The sequence below is a fragment of the Diabrotica undecimpunctata genome, chromosome 3 (genome assembly GCF_040954645.1).
Source record: "Diabrotica undecimpunctata isolate CICGRU chromosome 3, icDiaUnde3, whole genome shotgun sequence".
Classification (NCBI taxonomy): Eukaryota; Metazoa; Arthropoda; class Insecta; order Coleoptera; family Chrysomelidae; genus Diabrotica; species Diabrotica undecimpunctata.
In genome coordinates this window covers 30736846-30759992 of record NC_092805.1, presented here as the reverse complement: position 1 = coordinate 30759992, position 23147 = coordinate 30736846, and the positions used below count along the sequence as shown (strand labels likewise).

The 23147-nt window shown below is 34.1% G+C and overlaps 1 protein-coding gene across 13 annotated transcripts in view; it reads right to left on the bottom strand.

The window, feature by feature from the left end:
- Positions 1–23147, bottom strand: part of LOC140436621 (uncharacterized) — a 290450-nt gene that overhangs the window by 262329 nt on the left and 4974 nt on the right. For 10 of the 13 annotated variants that reach the window (XM_072525589.1, XM_072525607.1, XM_072525608.1 and 7 more), the window contains exons 1-2: positions 10082–10287; positions 4432–4705 (exon numbers count right to left, since the gene is read on the bottom strand). The gene's annotated coding sequence lies outside the window, so the exon portion shown is untranslated. Of the gene's footprint in view, positions 1–4431; positions 4706–10081; positions 10429–17327; positions 17399–23147 lie in introns of those variants that run through there. The other 3 variants (XM_072525595.1, XM_072525593.1, XM_072525594.1) reach the window with 3 other exon arrangements.

Sequence of the window (23147 nt, the reverse complement as noted above, 5' to 3'; positions counted from 1 at the left end):
TTCCCTTTACTGGCTAAAAACGAGTGTTCAAGTGCGTACTTCTAATTAAAAAAATGTTATAACTTGAAGAGCGAGACGAACAATGTGACACCATGACATACGTATGCCGATATTATCACAGTTTTTCTTAGTTTGCGTCATAAAGCATATTTACTGGCATAATTTTCGTAGTTGCGTCGAGATATTGATATAATTTATAACGTTAGTTTGCTGTAATCCTGAATGTTTTTTTAGCATCTAAAAATTTTTAAAAGTACATACAAGAAACTCACAGATAACATTATTAATACGAGAGAAAACGAAGAAATACAGTTTATTGTAAATACGAAGTATGAAATTAAAAAGCTATCGATGCGTAAATATCAATATAAAAGGTAAAACATTTTTGCGTCATAAAGTGTAATTATTATTGGCTTATTTTTTAGATTCATTGTGATAATGGATATAGATTGTAGTTTATAGTAATCGTGACTACATAATATATTTAACAAGACATAAAACAAATGATTATAGTTTACTATAAATAGTAAAAAAACTGCATATAACTCGTTCATTGTCGGTCACAAGACCAGATGCGAAAGGAGGAGAATGAACGTGTCCTGACAAGAGGGGGGATGGGTGAAGGCGAGATGCCAGCTCTGTAGAGCCGAAATCCTATGGCTAAAGTATGGCAACCTCAAAAGAAGAGTCCCTGGCAGGTTGGAGGTTGGGCGTAGAGTTAACACCCCAAGTTTTTAAAAAAAAATATTGTTACAGAATTCAAGAAGGTTACATATTGAAAGCCAGACGACGACTTGAAACGAAAAAAATAATGGATTGGGAATATTGGGATATTTATTAATTTATACTTTGTTACAGGACACTTGGATAATTCCTAAAGATGAAATTGAGTTGAAACTTTTTTCGACGAAACTTTGCAACCCCCACCATATGTTATATTTATTGTTTTGTAATAAACGCTGTTACTCAAGTCTCAAAAAAGTAATACCATGAATTCTAGCCATTAAATCAACAGCATATTGGCGATATCTACCACGATGTTCCTTGATTATTCTATCAGTCATCGTTGGAATCCGTTCAATAAGGCCGCTGTGATAAGATGCATTATTCAATAATATGACAGACTTACTAGCTAAATGCCGAAGAATATTCTCGAACCACTTCTCGAAGCATATGGAACTCATTTCTTAAGTCTTTAACAAAGGCTTGTAGTGTTTTGTTACAGTTTTATCTTGCAAAACTTTATCAACTGTATGTCTGACATTAACCCAATTCTCGTCAAGGTAACAAATCTTTCTTGCCGCAAGATATTCCTGAATTCTTTGTAGATAATTACGTTGCCATATTATTACCTCCTTATCTGTTGAACTTTCGCCAGCGTTTTATATATTTAAAGTTAAGATCTTGAAATGTTTTTGTATTGATTCACGGCTCATTTTAGGAAAATTATTTATTTTATCTAGTTTAATTGATATATACAAATTTGACTATTTCTATTTTCAAAGCAAAATGAATGTATAGCTCTGTGGAGGATATTTTTTGAGGTTCATTCAACTTAATAGGTTTTCATTCGCACTGATTTGTATATGGACGTTTCGAAAAAAAATTTCAGTTTTTTCCACGCACAATACGTTCAACTGTTGCCACTGATAATACTACTAAAAAATAACAGCGATTAACGGCCTTCTTTTAGAGGTAATGTTTTTTTAGTCCATCATATACAGTCTAGATAATTTGTTTTAATAAAGTAATGAAGTAACGAATTCGATGGAATTTCCCAACAGTTGACAATTTTAAGATTAGTTCTTGCCAATGAGCTACCCTCTTCAATTAGGTAAGGTCTTTTAAAGATAGGATTGTAAAAAGGAAATCAAGGCTACAGGCACCATCATCAATAGAAATATACTAAAATATAAGCATACATCGATGATCTTGACATACGGCCAGAAGAAAAATGGACCTAATAAAAGTTTTTACAGCGTTAGAAGTCACAACAAAAACAATGGGTATGCAGGTTAATATGTACATTATACATAGTTATATAACAATAAACCACTGAAAACTTTTGTTTTCAAAGCTTCCACAAAAATGATTATAAATTCTTATCACTACAGCTGTTTCGGCAGCGTGCCTTTCTCAAGTGATCTATTTTTGGTTTGTGTTTACACTTTATAGTCTAACTGAATAGGTTGAGGAGGGGAAGACTGTCTCAAATTGGCCATTTAGAATTATGTCTTTATTTTTTAATTTTTTGATTTCCATAGATTCTAATAAAGATAGCTTAAAGGCTATTTTGGATGTGAAGAATTTGAAATTCATCATTAAAAGAATAATTCTGGTCTAGAAGGTGAAGTGCGTACGTAGAATCTGTTTTTCCATTATTGGAAGCCTTTTATGTTCTGCTATACGTTTATTAAAAGTTCTACCAGTTTGATCGATGAAAACGATTTAATAAAATCGTTTTCTATTCCTCTGGGCTTGCGAAATGTGCAAACGATTAAAAGCTTTAGAAAGATATGCAGAAGAACTGAATATTTCGCAGGCGCTATAATTTAGTGCTATTCTACAGTAAACCTAATCGAATCTGATCCATCAAAATAAGCTGGGTACGACATCTAGAGAGAATAAGTAAGACAGAACCTAAAAAATACATATACAACCAGACCAGAAGGAAGAAAAAGGTGAGGTAGTCCCAGAGCAAGATTTAAAAAATTAAGTCTAGAGAAATCCATATAACACCAAGGAAATTGTAAAAGTAAGGATTGAAAACTGTTCCTGAAATAGTCCTAGAACCCTAAAGGGTTGTAGAGCCAAGGATAATGATCAACGATTTATATAATAATACGGAAAGATAAAATTTCTGAATCAATTTCTATAATTTTCTAATGTTTGAATAAAATTGGCAACATTCTCAATTCGCTTAAGACCAATTCGTTTTAATAGTCTAATTATTAATTGTTACAATGTGTATAAACTCGTAGATGTACTATAGATTTCTAAGTGGATATCTACTGCTGTTATCTAATAAATTTCAGGGCTCTAACTAATTTAGATGTGGATTTACAAACAAGGAATTAGACAGGGATACTTTTGGTGCGAGGTGCCTTTCGGCATTTCATAACAGCCACACATATAATACAAATAGACTAAGCAATGTAATGCAGGCCCTTTCCCCCGTACGATATAGAGAAAACTGACGCAAAGCAGTCCCTGCATCTCTTTCTTATGGGCCGGGTTTATCGACCACGTGACCTTCCCATTAATCATTTAGGTAGCGTGGTTGATAAACCCGGAACATTAGAAAGAGATGCTGGACTGCTTTGCGTCAATTTTCTCTGTCGCATTGGGGCAACGGACCTGTATTGCAACGCTTAGTCTATTAGTATAAGTATATAATAACAAGTTTACCAAAAGAAACTAACTGGCAACGTATACGAAGATAATACAACATTAGGAATGGCACGAGGAACAAAAACGAAATAGATTCGCGATCAATTCTTCTCTTGGTTTTTCGTCGAGAAAGACATAAGTAAAGTTTGATGTTGAGGAAGCAGTATTCATTTTTTCGCCAGAGTTGGCATTCAATACGTATTGCGCCATCGTTGTGTATGCATCCAAACATGCAAAAATTGATATTCCCAATGTTACCGCCCTCGTTGAAAGTTTAATAATTAATTCATAAAATTATATTTTAACAAGTTTCAAATATATGATCACCCAAATGTTTTGTAATGACGCATATTAATAAGATATATCTTATAACCCTTATTAATAAGATAAACACCGAATACGAGTAATAAAAACCCAACAAAACACATTTCCCTAACAGCCTCAGCATCTACTTTTAAGTACACTACACATTTACAACTATTTTATCATTAAATATTTGTCTATCGCATTGTTTGTATATTGATTCCGCATTTTTCATTACGTTAAAGATCAAGGGGCTAGATAACACAGATATATAGTTGATTAAGATCCCATTTTGGAACTCAGATGCTTCAGTTCAAGTGGAGAACTCTTCACAGTAAATAAATAAAAAGTTCCAAATCGTACAGCAATATAGAGATTCATGTCAATGTCATAAATTTTGAATATACAGAAAAGGAAATGGAACTTCTTGATACAATATAATAAAGACAATTTTGTGTTAAAAACGAAGGCAATCGTTCATAATTTCCATTACTTAAGATTTACAACTAATGAATAAAACAATATTTGGATACCTTGGTTAGAATGTTGCTGGTTTGAATACCAGCAGACGAAAATTCTGCATATTTTCTAGACTACAATGAAATGTTCGTTATACTTTAAACAATGCTCATCGTCAGAAATATAATGTACTTAAAAATGGATTTTTAGACCATAAGCACCACCCCGCGTACGACCTAAACCATAAGCACCAACAAGCGAAGGTTAGCAAACACTTACAGCATTCTTTTTGGGTATAGGCGTAGGTTGAGAACAAGTGACAGTAGGGGAGGAGGTACCCGCGTCGATCAGTACCTGGGTGGCCTCCTCCCCCAATTCGCAAGAGGTCGACGAAGCGGTCGATGATGTCCGCTTGTGTCCGCCACCACCTGACGATTTGGACGAGTGCCTCGTTAAGGATTTGGTCCAAGCATGGATACTGCCTGCGCGAGTACTGCCCTTGCTGGTCGTACTTGACTCGCTGCTCTTACGTGGAATTGTAGAACTATTGAACCTGCAAGAAAACGGTTTGGGGAGCGCTACTAGAATACTGGGTACACAACAAAGAGGTGATTCAACTTAATCGAACGATGAGGAAAACAATAAAGAATGATACAAATAAGCAAAACGATGGATTATATGAATATTAAATACACATAATTATATACAATATTTTATTGTTAGACAAGAAATATCGTAATTCATAACGCCAATGTATTCAATGCAAGTAAATATTTTCTGTACATCGTTTTTTTTTTCCTATTTTAATGAAAAATGTTTAATATCTCCTACTATGTTCATACGGTATTCGTTAATTTTGTGCAAGCATGTAGTAAAGAACCACCATGAGTGGTTTCTGCTGGACCATGTATAAAAAAGATTTCACACTGAATAGTTTAAGGTTTAAAGAAGGCAATATCCAGAACCATCATTTGAAAATTGAGTTAATAACCTAAGATGGTCGCTTTGTGTGGTAAAATGATTTGAAAACGTAATAGTTATTGAGTATCTAGGATCATGAAGCAGATTTATAGCAGAATGGATGAAATGAAAGGAAACGAGTGGTTTGAGAAAATTTTCAATGAGAATGAGAAATAAATTATGCAGTGTGTATCAGCGAAATGGAATAAATTTGATTAGAAATAAATATGGGGACGTGTTCGAAAAACCGCTTAGACATATCAATTCGTATTTTTTGTTAAACATTTTTTTTTAACAAATATTTTTTATATAGGGTATAGCATATATATATATATATATATATATATATATATATATATATATATATATATATGTATATATATATATATACATATATATAACGATGACAGATCTCAGATAAGACCAATTGTCTTATTTTAAATACAACATCCTCTACCGCTTTGATTAAAAGTAATGGCGGATACAGTATACAGTTATGTTTGTTATGGCGGATACAGTATACAGTTATGTTTAATTAGTTATGGAGGATACAGTATACAGTTATGTTTAATTAGTTACGGCGGATACAGTATACAGTCATGAGAGCCAGCTGATCAACGAAACGGACCCTGATTGGCAATCCATCTATCATCAAACATGTCGTAAAAGTGTTGAGCAACAGGCCCAAAGTTATGAGGAGTTGCTCCATCTTGCTGATACCAAGTCTCTCCATGTCTTAAAGTATATAATGCCGGTCGTATGGCTGCTTCTAAAACGTGGGGCAACATCTTTCACCATTTAAATTTTCATCATAAAACGAATAATCTTTCTTACTCAAGCATGCCGGTCCTTACATTCAGTTACTGCAAATTCTTAGCAGCCCGCGGTGTTGGACGGTTTCTTGGGTTTGACATCCATATCGGCATTTGTCGTTTTGGACCTGAGGGTCTTTGACGATATATTTTGAGTAATTTTTGGATGATATCAGGAAAGATGGAACATCTTTCCTGATGTCACCCAATAGTTCGACGATATATTAACGACATAGTCTTAACTGACTTCACTGGGATGTTGCCATAACGGATTATTCAGGTGGTTTGTGCTCATTTCTCGTTTCCTCAGTTTAATCGGTGTTGCAGCGATTTTTTTTAATTAAATTAATAATTTTCTTCTACCTAGGTCTTCAACCCAGGAGTCAGTAGGTATGTTCCCTTTCGGTTAGATCTAAAATCATCGACTTTTTGTCACTTCAACTTTTAAAACATTTAAAATCTAATCCAAAGATTTTTACATCTTTTAAAGTGGTCATTTGCCAATGCTCCAGTTATCACTGATGATGGTCTGGTAAGACCGAAAATGTTCTGACGAAAATTGTAATCTTTTTGGATATTTTCATTATTTCCGTCATTTTATAACTATACCGTTTACACCATAAGTGTTCAAGTTTTTTTAACTATGTTATACAACCAACCACTGGGAACCTGCTCTTTTATAAGTTAATAATTTTCTTTCTTAATGTTAATTTTTAAATCCAAAGATATGTATTACTTCTTTAATATTTTGAAAACAATTGAAGATAAAGAATATTGTACATGAAATACGTCTACAATGTTCTGAAGAATCCAAAAATTGTATAAAATACGGGATGTTGTATTTAAAATGAGAAAGTTAGTATCAGCCACTGTTACGGGTCACACCCTGTACAAAAAGTTTTTGTTTAAAAAGAAAACGCGAAACTAAAAATCGAATCGACATGTAGTCCAGTCGTCAGAGATTTGACCTCTAAAAATCATACGAATAGGCTGAATTTTGCTGAGAGAATATCAATGTTGGGACCGCAAAAATATGCAAACAAATTTGTCACTCCTACCTCCGGGCTTCCCTATGGAAAAACGTAGAAAAAAATGTTTCAAACAAAAATGCAGTGTAGACTGTAGAATGAACCGTTCTCTCGGAAACAACGCTTGAAGCGACCGACGATTTTAAATGTCAGTTACGCGCGCGAAATTTTTGCCATTTTTTACAATTTTCATGAGAAAAATAAATTTTATCACTTCCATTAATCTGTCGTTGTGAAATTTCCATTATTAGAGCCTAATCTTCAAAACCTACGAGGTGAAATTTCGATGTTTGGTTTTGGCAACCAATATTTAAAATATGCCGAAAAAACGCTGAATTTAAACTTTCATATTACAAACGACCTCACGTCACGTGAAATGATTCCACGAAGACGTATTAGGTGGAATGAAATTTTGGGAATGGATGGAAGTGATCATCTCATAAGAATCGTAAAAAATGGCAAAAATTGAGCACCGTTTATTTTATTTAACACCTTTGTAGAAAGTGACTTCATTTCCAGCAAAATGCAAAAATTGGGTACGAAAGCTCTCTTCACCTTTAAGGCATTTTGATTTTTGTCGAAAAGATATCGAATTTTTACCGTCTAGACAAGCGTAACTGACATTCAAAATCGCCTATCGCTTCAAGCATTGTTTCTAAAAGAACGGTTCATTCTACAGAAAAAGTGCTGATAAACTTTTTTGTTAAAACTTTGCTCAGCTACATTTCTTGATTGAAACATTTTTTCTACGGCCTTGTAAATCTTTACAGCCTTGGTAAATCCATGTTTTCCTTTTTCCCCCATAGTTGGAGGTTTAGGGGTAAGTCCGAGGGTAGGAGTGGCAACTTTTTTGCATCTTTTTTGGGTTCATATGATTTTTAGATGTTCAGTGGCATTTTGGTCTCTCGACAACTGGAGTAATGTTCGAGAATGTGTTCGAACACGCCCATATTTATTTGTAATCAAAATTTCCATTTGGCTGATACACACTGTATAATACCAGATTTGAGGTATAACACTGAATATTTTGAGTAGTTATAATGGAAGAAATTAGAGGACGTACAAAGTGGATTCAGGAAAGGACACAACACACAAGACCATATATTCACCATGCAACAAGTAATAGAAAAAGCCTTAAAGAAAAATAAAGAAATATATCTGAGTTTTATAGACAGGGAAAAAGCATTCGACTCAGTCAAACGAAAAGATATATGGGAAAGCCTAAAGAAGAAGCAAGTAAGTGAAGAACTGATTGAAGCAACAAAGAGTATATACATGAAAACAACAAATACAGTAAGAATGTTAAATATACAGTCAGAATCATTTGAAACAACTCAAGGAGTTAGACAAGGGGGAAGTCTAAGCCCAGTGCTGTTCATAAATGTAATAGACGAGATAGTGAAAAAATGTAAGAAAACATTCAAGAAATACTGCATCGGTTAAACAGAATGCAAATGATAAACGCTGAGATGTGTATATTTGCACACGACATAGTATTAAATGCGGAAACGGCAGAAAAACTGAAATACAACTTAGAGAAATGGAACCTAGAAGCAAGCAAATGCAGCTTAAACGTAAACAAAGAGACGACTCAGATAATAAAAATATCAAGGAAACAAGGGACGGAAGATCAAATAGAAGTAATGATAGACCAACAAAAAATAATACATACAAATACTTAGGAACAGTAATCAACAACAAAGGAGACATCGAGGACGATCTTAACAACAGAATGGAAAACACAGGAAAATTATTCCAAGAACTAAATAGAGGATTCCTTAATAACAAAGAAATATCAACAAAGACCAAGATGACAATATACAAAACAATATATAGACCTACAGTGACATATGGAGCAGAAAATTGGATATTAAACAAAAGACATCAGAGCAGAATTCAGGCAGCAGAGATGAAATACCTCAGAAGAACGATCGGAGTAAAAAGAACTGATAGAATCAGAAATGAAGAAATAAGAGAAAGACTCAAAATCAAACCGATACTCAACTCAATCAAGGAGAAAAAATTGGCATGGTTCGGACATCTAACCCGGATGGACAATAATAGACAAGTAAAACGAGTGTGGGACGCCAAACCAATAGGGAAGAACAAAAGAGGAAGATCCATTAAAGAATGGAACAGTGACATCTCGCAGATACTGCAGAGTAAGGGTAAGACTTAGCAGGAAGCAACACAGATGGCATCCAATAGGAAGGAATGGAGAAAGTTCGTTAAGAGCTAGGACACCTCAGAAGACTGTAAAATATTGTAATTTAATGAATTGTATTATAAACGGCCCAACACCGAAAGGTACAAATGGGTCTACTGATTAAGTAAAGTAAGTAAAGTAAAATGGAAGAAAAATAATGAACATATTTTTCAGAAATGAAGAATGTTTAAATGAACAAGTGAATAACAGAAAAAAATAAAAATGGAGAAAGGCTCTTAACGCTATCCATCAGATCAGGTGGCTTCACCGCAGCAACGACTCTTATATGTACCATTTCCTAGAACATCCAAGATAAAAACTAGTAAACCTTCTCAACCTTATATCTTCGGATATGAGAAAATGACACAGAAGAAAACGAACACAGAAGTATTGTGAGAAATAGGCAAAGAATACGAAATAATAAAGTTATATGGGAATATCTGGACGTGTCCCAGATGAGGGGACAACGATATAAAATGCTAAGATTGATAATATAGGAGAAGATAAGTGGAGGAAGGAGTACAGGAAGAAGGAGAGTGTCATGGTTGAACAATTTAAGGGACTGATTTAGATGCAGTTTAATGGAAGTCTTCAGAGCAGCAGTAGATAGAGTAAAGATAGTGATGATGATATCCAACTTCCGATTGGGAGACGGCACTTAAAGAAGAAGAAAACATGAGAACTTTACTCAGGAGAATCTCGTGTCACTAGGAGCTGAGATTTACTATATTTGTTTGTTGTGGAAGGATGTTTACTTGTGGAGATGAGTGGACTATTTAGATCAACAGCGTCAAAAATAAACATAGCTCTGAATATTCATGTATAAAAACTGTCTATTATTTTTTGGATGGGCCTTCTATTTTATATTTATACCGATTGATGGAACAATTTATAAAAACAAGTGATAAATGTTTGGTACTTACGCTCCTGAATCAAGTTTTGGGCAAGACTGTCCCGTGTTTTTGATTTGTTCCGGATGGCAAGCTTGACAACGGGTTCCCCTTAACACCTGCTTGCTGTTAGCTCTCTTTCTTGGCGTGCCATGTTTTAGAATATTCCGTGGAAATTTTGATAATTCGTCCAATTCCAGTATGAAGGCTGAATAGTTTACTAATCTATAGTCGAGTGAAAATTTTTCCTAATAAATTACAAGCACCAACTTTCAAAAACCTATTATTCTACAATTTTTTAAATAGCTATTTTAGTCCAGTCTTTTATCACATATTTCACTTAGTTCTGTTAGGGAAGATGTAAGACTTCGTAGAAAAGTCTGAAAAGAAAAATAACTAATTAGTAATCCAGTTGATTGGAAATTTACTTCTACATCTACTGTAATAGCAAAGCTGTTATTCAGAGTGAGTTTTATGGAACGTCTCAATTATCTCTTAAACGGCTTATACGATGTTTATAGATTTTGTCTTGTGTTGCGGCCGATATTATAATGGTATTTACATTGTTAGATTCTTCATTTTTCTGGAAATCTAATGAACTTATTAATAATCTTATTTCAAATGGATCATCCTGTATATTTTTTGACTTAAGTACTTAAGAAATAATGAACATTTTTTATGTAATGTTTCCTATACATAAATGACATTATTTCGGATTTATTGCTACATTTACATTATCTTCACCGAAGTTAAAATAAAACATTTAGATGGCTATGCCTGGCTATTATAATGATAATTTTTCGACTGTTCTAACAACCATTCAAATTTCGTCATTTTGTGTCATGTGGAACAATTTCCCCAATCATGTCAACATTAGACTGATAATTGCATTCAGTGCAATTTTCAATCCCTATGACAACACGATCGAGTTTGACAACTTCATCCAAATAAATTTCAAAATGTCACTCGATCAAGAACACCACAACAAGATTATAAATATTATGCGTGGTAATAGATCTTCTATAGTAGAGAACAGCAACGAATCTAATGTTAACTTAAATTTTAATAATTGTACTTTCACTAACTGTACTTTTAATAAATAAATGTTTCGTTATGTTGAGTTATGATTTTTTTTTTTCGAAAAATTATCCGCCGAATATCCCTCGGACATTGATGAATGCCTCATAATTTCATGACAAATTTCTCAAGCTCGTTGCTTGGTAACAGCACTCAGCCTTCGGCTTCGTGCTGTTACCAAGGAACGAGCTTTCGATTGTCATGAAATTATCTCGTCTGTTATCAATGTCCTAGGGATATTACTACTGATAATTATGACTGTTACAATAACAATAATGACGTTTCAATAAATTAGTATTTTTGGTATTTATTTAAAGTCACAATGAATCCATATCTGACAAAGAACGAATTGGGATTTTGATGATTTTAGGATATGGTGATGTGTGTAGAAAGAAGTCAACAAGAAACGTGTAATATCTTTCAATATTTTATATTCTAACCAAAATCCCATAACAAGACCTACTGTCAGTAAATTAGTAAAAAAGTTCAACGAAACTGGTTCAGTAAAAGATTTATCAAAATCAGGGCGCAGAAAAACTGCATCAACTGAAAACAAATCTTAACCCATTAATGTCCAGCGTTGAGTTTTTGCAACAGTTGACATAGTCTACTATGGCGTCCTATTTTTGAAAATGACATGACTTATTCGGGCAGTCAAAGTTCAGATTTATTTCACAACAGTTTCCTTTGTATGTTTTAATGGTAATTGGTCGCAAAACTTAGATTTATATTAACAAATTGCATATTGAAAATTGTAGGTTAATTTTGTGTATAAATTAAGTAGATAAAAATTTGGTTTTTGGTAGCAATGTATTGCTAAACCATTGAAAAAGATATATCTATCAAGTAAGTGCTATTATTTTATCTGTACTATTTGTTACAACTGCCCACTTATCAGAACAAGGCATATTATTATTACATAAAATCATTTTTGTTCTAGAAGGTGGAAATAAGATGTCAAATCAACTTGGCTCGACCACTTTCGGTCGTACTAGTAATAATAGTCGTCCTAAAAATTTTTTTACGAATCAAGAGCATATAAATTTATGTTCATGCTGGAAGAATCGAACCTCATGGAGTCGGCTTCCAGTGCAGATGTGTTCCTAGCCTCCTAGTGGAGATGAAGACTGTGGAGGAACATTCAATAACCTAAACAAAAATATGTTGGATGCAGAATCAGAAGCTGTAATTCATCAAGAGGAAGAAACAATCGACCAAGAAAATATAAATCTATAGAAAAAGAGGCAGATCTTCAAAGTGTAAAACAAGTTCAGGAAGAAGAAGATACGGAAGAGACTAAGATGGAAACAAAAATTGAGACACAAAATGAAGAAATTCAAGATATTCAAGTGGCATCTACTGACATTCGTGCAAAAAGTGTAACTTTCCTACCACGGAAATGGATTCAGGGAGATTTACCATCTGAAAATTCCCTTTATTTGGATATTGAACATAAAAAAACTCAATGGAACACACACTCCTTCATTTTATTCACCACCACTCACTCCTTTATAGATATTTGATTTTTTTTTCAGTGAAGAGCTGTTAACCAATATTGTAAAGGAGACAGTTCATTATGCTCTTCAAAAAGGTACTACTTTAGAACGTGAGTAAACGAGTTTAAAACCTTTATAGGGATTTTACCAATTAGTGGGTACAGCACGAATTCAAGAAGACGCATGAACTGGGAAGAATCTGATGACGTTAAAAATATACTGATTTTAAGTAACATGTAATAGTTTGAAACCATTAACCATCTGATTCCTCCATATTAACGATAACCTAAACATATATCGTTCAGACAAAACATACAAAATATCTCTGAATTTTTAACATTTTTAACATTATTTAACATTTACTGAATACACTGTATGGGAAACCGAATCTAGCGTGGATGAGGCCATGATACCATACTATAGGCGTCATGATATGAAACAATATATAAAAGGCAAGCCCATACGCTTTGGATATAAATCGTGTTGTTGGAATCAGAAATCTGGTTACCTCATAGATTTCAATATTTATCAAGGAGCCAAGGGAAAATCCAATGAATACAAAAAAGAATTTGGCCTTGGAGGTGGAATAATATTGCAGTTTGCTCAACTTATTCCTAAAATTCAATGCGATAGGGTTATGCCTCATTGCTTATATGCTGATAATCATGCTAATAATTTGACATCAGATAATTGTTTATTGTTTAAGAATGCTTTTTCTAAAGTATTGCCATTTTTAAAGGATTGATGTTTAAAACATTTTCTTTCCCTTTCATAATGGATTTGAAATTACCAATAAGGTGATGATAAAACTATTCTGTTTGGATGAGAATCATGTGCTGCGATATTGCTGCTCGCTTGAATTGGAACTTGTTTGAAGGCTAAATTTTAAAGTGCCATTGAGATGCCAATAGGTTTAAAATGATCTACTGCCCCTTGCTTCCAATTAAAAACATCGAAGTCAATACTTAATCGCATATTTTGAATTATTTTAATGGAAACATCTGCATCCTCGATAATTTCTTGTTTGTTAAGCTCCTCTTCGCAAGACCGAATACACGGTCCGATGGTATGAAAGAATGGCCTTCGTAGCTTCGGAAAATCATAGAAAATGGCAAAAATCGCGCCATGTTTATTTATTTAACACCTGTATAAAATCTGAGTTTATTTGCGGCAAAATAAAAAACTGCATACAAAAGCTAAATTCTTTACTTTTAAAACGCATCTTGACTTTTGTCGATAGGTCACTTGAATCAAAAGATATCGAATTTTTACCGTCGAGTTGATACAAATTTTATTGAACATTGATTTCGGGCGCGTAACTGACATGCAAAATCGACGGTCGCTTCAAGCATTGTTTCTAAGCGAACGGTTCATTCTATACAAAAAATGCGTATACACATTTTTGTTTAAATTCTGTGTAAATTTTTTTGCGCTTTTACCCCACTGCGAGGGGGGTTTTAGGGAAAAGCCCGAGGGTAAAACTGGTAAACTTTTTGCATATTTTTTGGGGTCCCAAAATTAATATTCTTGGCAAAATTCAGCTTGTTCGTGTGATTTTTTGAGGTTCAGTGGCATTTTCGTCTCTGACGACTGGAGTATAAGTATTTTCAATTACATTTTAATATAGAAATTTCATTATTCGAAACTTTCAAACAATAACAATATCCCAAATGACAATACTTGGCTGCAACAAGATGGTGCTCCATCTCACTATGCGCGTGTGGTGAGGAAATACCTAAATAATATGTTTCTCAGAAGATGGACCAGGAGGCGTGATTTTATCGAATGGCCCCTGCGATCACCCGACATGAATCCTTTAGACTATTTCCTGTTAAGACATTTAAAAAACATCGTTTATAAAACAAAACCTGGCAATATCCAGAAATTAAAAGATAGGATTACCACAGAGATAAAAATAATTAAGCATTCAGGATTGTTGCAAAATGTATTGCAAAGTTTTAAAAATCGAATTTTATCGCGTATTATTTTATATTTATATAATATTTATTATATTTAAATTGCCTTTATTGGTTTTCTAAAATTCCAAATTTTTCTACATTTAAAAATATTCTTCTTCTTCAAGTGCCATCTCCGCGGTGGAGGTCGGCAATCATCATAGCTATTCGGACTTTTGAGACGGCTGCTCTGAAAAGTTCATTTGATGTACATCCGTACCACTCTCTCAGGTTGCGCAGCCATGACATTCTACGCCTCCCTATGCTTCTCTTTCCTTGGATCTTTCCCTGCATAATCAGTTGGAGCAAGGTGTATTTCTCTCCACGTGTAATATGTCCGAGATATTCTAATTTTCTTGTTTTTATTGAATTTAAAATTTCCATTTCTTTGTTCATCCTTCCCAGAACCTCTTTGTTTGTGAGGTGTTCTGTCCATGATATTTTCAGAATTCTTCTGTACACCCACAGCTCAAATGATTCCAGTTTTTTCATTGATGTCGCATTCAAGGTCCAAGATTAAAAATATTGACATACAGTAAATCCTCCCTTAACCGAAACCTTTTTAACCGAAACATCGTTTAACCGAAACGGCTGACAGTTTCAATAATTTCGTCAATAAATAGTAAATGTTTGTCGCAAAACGTAAACAATTCCGTTAATTTCACTCACCGATTGATGTCTATGTGTGTTGGGAAATCACAAAAACCAAGAGCTCTAAAAGATATTTCCGAAAAAGCACTTTCAGTTATAGAAGCCAAAAAAGTTCATTCATGTCGACCACTTTATTTTTAGAATGGTTCGAAAATGAATTCGTCTCAAGTGTAAAATCCTTTTTAAAATCAAAAAACCTTCCCATCAAAGCAATGTTGCTTGTTGACAATGCGCCCTCACCCTCAAAATCTACAAAATGGTGACAATTGTCAGATTTTTGTCACCGAATGTCACAAGCTTAATTCAGCCGTTAGACCAGGGAGTCATAGAGACATTCAAGAGACATTATAGAGGAGCATTCTTAAGACATCTGTTATTACAGGAGACGAATTAATCCAAAAGTGTTCCCGAAATTCTCAAATCTTTAACAATGTAACATGTTTATTGGTGAGCTGAGTCGTGGGCCAAGATCAAATCTTAAACTTTGGAAAAATGCTGGAACAAACTTTTTGATAAGATTTTGATTGACGATCCTGAAGAAGAAAATGGTAACGAAACGACAGAAGAAATTAAACCTTTCATTAAAAATTTGCCGGGATATGACGAAATTAACTAAGAAGAGATACGTGAGTGGTTAGCAGCTGATGACTCAGAACGTGAATTCATCAACCATGACATCATTGATATGGTTCTTTATCCAGACAATCTGAGCATATCAGACGACGAAGATGACGACCCAAGAGGCAACAGACAGCACAAGAACGTCGACGAGATTTTCAATGCTTTAGAGGAAAGAATTTTATACAGTAGGCCTAATTAGTTAGGGACACAACTAGATTCTTAATTTTTGTTGTCATTGCCTAAAGTTTTGTCCTTTTCAGATTGCTTTACGTTTCGTCGAACAATCGAATGAGGCAAACTCATGACGTTCTGCAAATGAACGATGGAGGGAGAGAGAAACATCGTTGTCAAACGAAAACGCAAAAAAAAAATAGAAGATTTCTTTAAAAAAGCATGTTAAACTTGTTCATTTTCCTTAATTTTATTACTTTATTTTGGATTTACTTATGAGAAAACGTTACGAAATCAACTCAGTATTTTTTAATACCAATACTTTAATCAAGAATATTATAAAAAACAATGTTATTTTTAACCGAAATTCTTGTTATCCGAAACGGCCTCCCCCCCCCCCCAATTATTAATTATTATTTCGGTTAATGGAGGTTTTACTGTAGCTATAACATAATTTTTTATCCAGCTGCTATAGGTTTTCTGCGCTATGATTTGGATAAATCTTTTACTGCACCAGTTTGGTTAAACTTTTTACTAATTCAATGACAGTAAACCTTGTTATGATATTATTAGGATATAAATTATTGAAGATTATTCAAATTAAACGAGTTATTAACCTAAATGTATTATTTTAACTTCTCTAAAAATAATGTAAATGTAGCAATAACTCCGACATTATTGCATTTAAGTATAGGGAACATATTTACATAAAAAATATTGAATATTTCTTAAGGACTTCAAAAAGCAAAAAAATATACAGGGTGTTCCATCTGAAATAAGAAAGTTCATTAGATTTTCACAAAAACAAAAGATCTGACAACATTATAAATACCACTATAATATAGACTGCATCACAGGACTCTTACACAACAAAATTTATAAAAATTTTGCAAGCTGTTTCCGAGATAATTGAGGTTTTTTGTACATAAAACTCACTCTGTATAGTAAATATACATGTCCCATCAATAAAAGATTTACCACATCAGAATATGGCAGTAATATTTCTACAGGATCATAAATTGTGACATATTCATGACTTTCACAATTTTAAGTAATACTAATAAAAACATGTTTTTTTTTAAATATGTCATTTTATATTAAACTCGATGGTTTCAAAATTATTGCATTTTCACAAAGAATTGTATAAAAACTACTGTGCTGCAAGCAATAAATGTCATTATTATGGCTTTCAAGTAATTACCACAATCTGCTTCAAGTTACAAATATCTGTTACACCAAGCAATACCATATCACCTTTAGACTAATTCTTTTATCAGTTTTTATTACATAAACTCTCTTCCTACTTACTAATTAAATCCTACTAATGTTGCACTGTTGTTCTCAGTCAAAGCTGTACCTGGTTTCTTAAATATTCTCTGCTATATAGACCTAATACACCAGCTTATACATACTATTCAGTACAACTGAACTTTGATCTACTGATTGTACATAAATATTTACATCCCACAACAATAACAAATAACAATACATTATAAATCTATATTTAGCTAAGTATACAATACATGGTATGTGAGAAAAATTAATGTTCTTTTTATATAATTATACACCCCAAATACACAAAGGAACTTTTAAAAAGTATTATTAGATTACAATAGATCATTTGAATACAAAATAAGAGACTCAAAATAATGATGGTTTAGTGACAACACCATAACTGCTGCTGGTAACTGTATCTTTACATGCAGTTATCAACAGTTTAAAAGCAAAGGAAACAGTAAAGAGAAACAAACATGTTAGATGTTGTATAGATAAACTCAAGGAAATCTACATCAAAGAGTAATGTGAACAAGAAGTAACAAAATTGATGCACTTTGAAGCACAAGGAATAGTGGAACAGAAATAAGATAAAAAATCAGTATGGCATAGCAGATAGAAATCGATAGATTCAAGAAGAAAAAAGAAGAAATTAGTGTTTTGCTATGGAATCACAAGCACACAAGAAAAAACAAGAATAAAGCAAGATTAAAATTAAGATATGACAATGAAGAAATAAAAAACTCAAAGACTGTACAAGACAAAGATAAAGCAACTAAGAGAAATAATGAAGGAGAAACATGAAATAATAGACAGAATACAAGACCACTGAACAACTATTTGATGATAGGAATAAGAAGCACTAGGGCTTCTGTACCACTCTGATGAGTCCTGTTGCAGTGAAATACATATAAGCGAATATGCAGAGGCACTATACGTGAAATCAATCACTATACTGTCTTTTCTTTATCTTTATTTACTATTTATGAGTATAAGAAACCAGTTCCCGAAAAGTTCTTGCTTACATGAATCGATACGTTGTGGAATGCAATTTTAGATTCCCCATGTCAGTCCTTTCATCGTCTGTTTTGCCTTGTAATTTATAGAAGGCACAGACTTAAAAAAATTTGATGTTTGGTTTTGACAACCAAGAAATCTTCAGATTTCTACTTTTTGGTTTTAAGATCAGTCCAAATTCTAGCATATGCAGACGACGTGGACATTATAACAAGAAGTAGGGCGAGAACTGCGGAAATCCTAACCGAGCTACTAGCAGCAGCAGAACGAATGGGGTTACAGATAAATTAAAATAAAACCAAATTCATGGCGACTAACACAAACACAAGAGCTGGAAATGTTGACACAAATTTAATCATCAATGACCAAAACTTCGAAGCAGTCCAAGAGTTCATATATCTAGGGATATCGGTTATCGTGTTATCATGTTCTATCAAAGTACTTAGCTAACAAACGTCTGTCTCAAAAAACTCGTATAAGGCTGTATAGAACACTGATAGTCCCCGTTCTCACATGTGGATCAGAGGCATGGACGCTAACGAAAATAGATGAATCCGCTCTATCCATTTTTGAAAGAAAGGTGCTACGCAAGATATTCGGAGCGGTCTGTGAGAACGGAATATGGAGGCGTAGATATAACTTTGAACTGCAGAATATCTACAAGCATACGTTTGGTGGTAAAGATATTACCACTATAATTAAGCGAAACCGCCTGCAGTGGGCAGGACATGTAGCCCGGGCCCCTGAGTCAAACATGATAAAAAAGATTCTAACAGCGCAACCCGTGGGAATGAGAAGACGGGGTAGACCAAAGCTGAGGTGGATGGACGGGGTAACACAAGATGCCGAGAAGATCGGAGTCGGCAACTGGAAAATGCAAGCGAGGGACAGAATAGAAAGCTTGAGAAGGTCGAAGCCCTCTAAGGGCTGTAGCACGATGATGATGATGATGATGATGATGGTTTTAAAATTGAATTATTTGTCCTGTGGTTCGTCCACGGAATTCATAATAACATTCTTCTCCAACAGAACATTTTACTGATTTTATTTCTATATTGTCTATATATGTCTATATTTCTTTTTTCTGCTTGTCGAACGATCCAAGATTCACATCCATTTGTCAGTATTGCGAATATTAAGCAGATGATTAACCTCATTTTTAGAGTTGGTTAAAGTTGAAAGTAAAAAACCTTTTGTTATGAGAGCTACAAAGAAAGAAACCGGACTGTTTAACCTACGACGAAATCGCAAACGAAATATGGATAATGATTTAAAAATTTGCATGTGGAACGTAAGAAGCCTTTATCAGCCTGGAGCCACGGCTCTGCTCATACAAGAAATGAATAATGCCAAAGCAGATATCATTGCTTTACAGGAAATGGGGTGGATTAGCTCAGGCATCCTGGAAAAAAATAACTGCAATATTTACTACAGTGGACATACCTACCCGACACGAATTTGGTACCGGATTTATTGTAAGCAGCAAGGTCAAACATAAGTAGTGTAATCGATTTCAAAGCTATTGATTATAGGATATGTCGAATAAGACTTAAAGGGAAGTTCGCTAATATTAGCATTATTAGCATCCATGCTCCAACGGAAGAAAAAGAGGATAATGAAAAGACATGTTCTATGAGACACTAGACCGAGAGTACGATGAGTGCCCAAAAAATGACATCAAAATAATAGCAGGAGACTTTAATGCCAAAGTCGGAAGAAAGAATATATTTTCGCCCACCATCGGAAAAGAGAGCCTACACGTAGACTCTAATGATAACGGTCTCAGAATCATAAACTTTCCGATGTCGCAATAAACAGCGAATATGGTAATAGCTGGGACACGATTTCCCCATAAAGATATAAATAAGGGAACTTGGAAATCTCCTGATAATAAAACGATTAACCAAATACATCATATAATCATCGATGCAAGACACTGCTGTAACTTATAAGATGTTAGGTTTTTTAGAGGAGCAAATATAGATAGTGATCATTATTTAAAGCACGATTTAAAGAGAAAAAATCAAAATTAATAAACTAAAAGATCCCGACATTGCAAATGGATACACACGGCAAATAGAAGATCAAATAAGAACAAAAAACTTGAAGAAGAAGAAAATATTAACCAACTATGGGCAAATATATGAGATATTGTGTTACAGAAATCCGTTGAAATATTGGGCAAAACCAAGTCAGAAAAAACAAATCATTGGTTTGATCATGAGTGCGAAATGGCCACAAATAGAAAGAACGCAGCATATAAAAAAACCATTGACGAAGGTTGTACACGGAAAAAAAAAGAAAAGTATACACGTCTTAGAAGAGAGGAAAAACGTATCCGTCGACGTAAGAAGAGGGAATACGAACAGAACACTCTCAGTGAGATACAAAGTTTATTCGATAAAAATGAAACGAGGAAATACTACAAATCCTTAAATAGTAGCCGTCGAGAATTTAAACCACGATTAAAAATTTGTAAACAGACTAACGGTAAAATTCTACATGATAAAAACTCAGTTCTCAACAGATGGGCACAACATTTCAGCGAATATCTAAATATAAACGATATTGAAGGAGGTTACAACATAGTAAATCAACAAAATCTACAACGTCAACTACATAGTGAAGAAACAAACAAGAGAAGAAGTGTCAAATGCGATCCTAAAACTCAAAGACAATAAAGCCCCAGGAATCGATGAAATCTGTTCGGAAATGTATAAAAAAGGTGGTGATCAACTTTTTGCAGCAATCCATAAACTAATAGTACTTATATGGCAGAATGAATGGGTACCAGAAGAGTGGCTGAAGGGAATAATATGTCCGTTGCATAAAAAGGGTGATCAACTAGAGTGTAAGAACTAGAGGCATTATATCTGCGTATAAAATCTTCGGCAATGTAATATTTGAAAGACTTAAACATTTTCCAAAGGATATTGTTGGGCAATATCAACGCGAATTTACTGCTGGAAAGTCAATTACACATCAAATTCAAGCACATAGGCAGAATCTAGAAAAGTCACTAGAATATAACATAGATACACACCATCTCTTCATTGACTTCAAAGCAGCTTATGACAGTGTGAAAAGAACTGAATTATATAATGCAATGATAGACTTTGGGATCCCACCTAAGTTAGTTAAGTTGACCCAACTAACAATGCAAAACGTAAGCTCATGCGTTAGAATTGAAGGAGAAAACTCTATGTTCTTTGACATTAATAATGGTCTAAGACAGGGGGACGCGTTGGCGTGTCTCCTCTTTAATATTGCTTTGGAAAAGGGAATCAGACAATTAAATATTACAATGAATGGAACTATTTTTAATAGATCGACGCAAATTCTCGCATTCGCTGACGATATAGTTATAGTAGGCAGAAGTATGAGAGACATGGTGCAGTGTTTTACAAGGCTTGCGGACGCAGCAAGTGAATTAGGACTTGTAAATGAGGAAAAAACCAAATATATGTTGGTTTCTAAAAACTCTCGAAATATCCAACAGAGAATTCAAATTAACAACCATACCTTTGAGCAAGTCAAAGAATTTACATATCTTGGATCGCTAGTAAACGCAACAAACACGACAAGCGACGAAATAAAAAGACGCATAGCAATAGCAAACAGAACTGTTCAAGGTCTCCAGAAGCATTTAAAAAATAAAAATATAAAACGTGCAGTAAAGCTTAATATACATATACAAGACCTTAATCAGACCGGTTTTGATATATGGGGTTGAAACGTGGATCTTATCTCAAAATGATGAAAGACTTCTTGGTATTTTCGAGAGAAAAATTCTTAGAAAGATTTTTGATAGATATTGTGAAATTCGTTAAAGTGTAGAGACTTAGATGGGCTGGACACGTTGCTAAGATGTCAGATCACAAATACATGAAGAGATTAACATTTTCAAAACCAGAGGGCACAAGAAGCAGAGGACGACCACAAATGAGATGGCCTGATGATGTGGAAGAAGACCTACAGATTCAAAGGGTTAGAAGATGGAGGGAAGTTGCCAGGAATCGACAGGAGTGGCGACTTCTTTGTGAGCAGGCCAAGATACACAACGGATTGTCGAGCCACTTATGATGATAAATCTGAAAGTCGTTCAATATTGTTTAATTAATTAATATTTTTAAATAATATTTTAGTGATCCTGTGTCTTTGATCAATGATCCCAGATATAAGTATGAGCTGACAACCTCAAACTGGTCAATTGTTGTTATGTATGGATGATTTTTATGTAGTCTATCTAATCAAAGCTAATATAAGCTAGTTAAAAATTTATTTAGGGTCCAATACTGACTTTTTGAAGGAAGGCATGTCAAATGTGAGGATTAATGATACAAAGTCTTTCTTCTACAGATATAATGCATGTAATTAACATAATTCTTCTTCTTCAGTGCCTTATCCGGTCCGGATGTTGGCGATCATCAAGGCTATCATGGTTTTGTTGACTGCTCTGCGAAACAGCTCCGCTGAGGTCATCCCAAACCATTGTCGGAGATTTTTCAATCACGAGATACGACGGCGTCCCGGTCCTCTTCTGCCAAATACTTTACCCTGCATAACAAGTTGAAGAATTCGATATTTTTCTTCGTTCCGCATCACGTGGCCGAGGTACTCAAGCTTACGTTGTTTAATTAAATTAAGCACTTCTTTTTCTTTTGTCATGCGCTGTAGGACCTCAACGTTGGTGACATAGTCCACATAAGATATTTTTAGTATCCTTCTGTATATCCACATCTCGAAGGCTTCGATTCGTTTTTTCAGTGGCTTGCGTCAGTGTCCAGGCTTCAACTCCATATAGTAACACTCGAAGAACGTAGCACCTCACTATCC